This window comes from Echinops telfairi, unplaced genomic scaffold (assembly GCF_000313985.2).
Source record: "Echinops telfairi isolate 266 unplaced genomic scaffold, ASM31398v2 ScPeMD7_7469;HRSCAF=8507_1, whole genome shotgun sequence".
NCBI classification, from domain to species: domain Eukaryota; kingdom Metazoa; phylum Chordata; class Mammalia; order Afrosoricida; family Tenrecidae; genus Echinops; species Echinops telfairi.
In genome coordinates, this window is record NW_022111373.1 from 45,706,139 (window position 1) to 45,708,880 (window position 2,742).

The window sequence follows — 2,742 nt, forward strand, 5'->3', positions numbered from 1 at the left end:
TGTATGCCTATTGTGCTGCCCCTTCCTGTGATGTGTGGTTACCTGCAACCCTGTCCCCTGAAGGAGAGATACCCCTTGGTTAGCAATAAAGTCGGGACTTGCTCTCCCACTCTCGCTCCTGAGGCTCTCGCCTGCTCTCATGGCCGGGTTCCCCCTACAAGGACCACCAAGTGGGGCTGAGGTGGGCATGCTACCATGAATTGTGTCTGACTCCATTATTCCAATCTCTCCTCTATCTCTCATGCTCTCTATGCCTTTACTATAATCTTTACTTATTATTGCTACACAATTGTGCCTACCGGACTTAAGATGATTTTGGGGGGACTCCACTTCACCCCACAAATAATATTTATAAATTTCAACCATACAATTGTGCTTACCGAACCCGTGATTAGTGTTGAGGGGCTGGTCACCCCACCTCATACCACAAAAAGTATACAAAGAAAAAAATACAATATATTTAGAAATCAAAGTCCTAAGTTCTGTTAAAATATAAATAAAATGCATAAAAGTATTTTTAACTATGATGTCTATACATAAAGGAAAATTTTAAAGGTCCTGAAACAAACAAAAGTAAATTTTAAAAATAGAAGGAAGACATAACATATTCTTGAATAGATTACTCAGTTTGATAAAGATAAATAATATCTGTGGTATTTAGAAATTTAGTAGAATCTGAATAGAAATCTGAGCTATTTTTGTATGAGCTAAAGAAGTTAATCATAAAGTTTATTAGAAAAAATATAATGAGAAAAAATAGCAAGATAATTCCTGAAAATTAATGGAACAATAAGAATTCTATAATCTAATAAAATAAGACATACTGAAATCTCTATAAACCAGGGCTTTAGGCCATGAATAGACACTCAGGATGTAGACAGGCAAAACAATGGATTACAAAAGGAAAATAACAAAAACATAGAAATGTGTATGACAATGCTTTGGGATCCATAGTGCTGGTGAGTTATTTCACATGACATTGTTGTTGTTTGTAGGTGCTGTCAAGTTGGTTCCAAATCAGTGACCATGTGTACAACAAAGTGAAACAACCACCCTGGCCTGCACCGATTCTACACACATATTTTTCAATAAAATTGAACATGTTGACTGAAATAATTGTCTAAATAGATTAAATATCTGCATGTAAACTGTGAAAGCATCCTCACAATAATACATTTAACTGAATAAAATAAAACAAATCTCATTTTATTGAAGCTAAAATGTTATGACTGATTCATATTTTATAAATTTATATTTTGAATATTTAAATGTCTATTGAAAGTCAACTTTAAAAAATATATTATTTTCTAGGACTAAAGGAGTAAAAATTTTTATGCTATAAAATTTCATCAGTGACCTATATAATGTAGGTTTTATAAAATTCTACTCTCTTTGTTATTTTAAAATATTTTATTAGTGTTCATATAATTATTAACTATTATAAATTGTAGTTGAATTTGCTAACCTGTGAAAGGTGATCGATCAATTTTTTAAAATGTGCTCATGAAAATAAATTTATTTCTGCTAAACCTCATTGTTAAGATTTTACTGATTATAAGTTTAATAATGATATATAAAAACTTTAATCTTCTTGGATATTTATCTGATTTCTATCATTAACATAATGCCAGGATGCAGAATTGTCAGGCTGATTAGGTATTGATCAGCAGTATTGATCTTACTAAACATCCTTGTTTATTCCCAAACTTTGAGTGTTAAAATTGTACATGTTCATTTAAGATGTTGTTGTTAGGTGTAGTTGGCACAATTCAGACTCTAATCGTCTCCATGAATTATAGTAGGAAACACTGAACAGTTCTGTGCCATCCTCACAATTATTATGGTTTGATCCCATCGCTGAAGTTAAGCATTTTGAAATTCCTATTCTTCACTATATCACCCATATTTTGTTATGATCCACTCAGTTGAATGCCTGTGCAAATGTCCAAATTAAACATCTTTCTAACAGAGCATTTGCCAATAATTTCCATGTGTCCTGATTACATGTTTCATCGATTTCCTGCTGAAGACATTGGTAGAATTCGCCAGTTTCTTCATTACTATCTTTAGTGGTTTGTGTGTACATCCGAATAATAATTCTAGTAACTAGATTTCCATGGTTATGAAAACTGGCTTTTTAAAAAATAATATAAATACACATATATTTATTTTAAAGCCAGGGTGGTGGAACACTGAACAAAGTGGCCCTGGTGGGTGGGCAGGCTGGGGGACTTGACTGTGCAGACAAAGACATTAGAATTACTACATGGAGGGCAGGTCAAACCCCTGGGGGGGAGGGAGGGGGAGGCACAGACCAGCCACAGACCCGGAGGGTCAGTGGTGATCAGCTCTGAAGCTCTGGGAGATTAACTCCTACACCTGGTCTGCTCTTGGGGGCTCCAAGTGGGCCCGACCCATCCTCTGTGGAGCCTGGCTAGGCGAGCGGTGGCATTTTATTGCTCCCAATCGGCACTTCAGTAAAGATCAGTGCAAAAACCAGGAGAGACATTTGGGGGCTCTGGAAGAACAGAAGAATGGTGAACGTCATGAAGGCCATCACTGTGGGCAAACCATCAGCCAGATTCCAACACCGTGGTGAAACAAAGCAGTTTCCCTGAAGGAAACCCACTGCAGTGTGGTGCATGTGGAAAAGCCTTCATAGGCTACCCTTCATCTACTTATTAGATCTCGCTGGAGCTAGATTTATACCTCGGTTCTTGGCTCCGTGCAAGAAAGAATTTA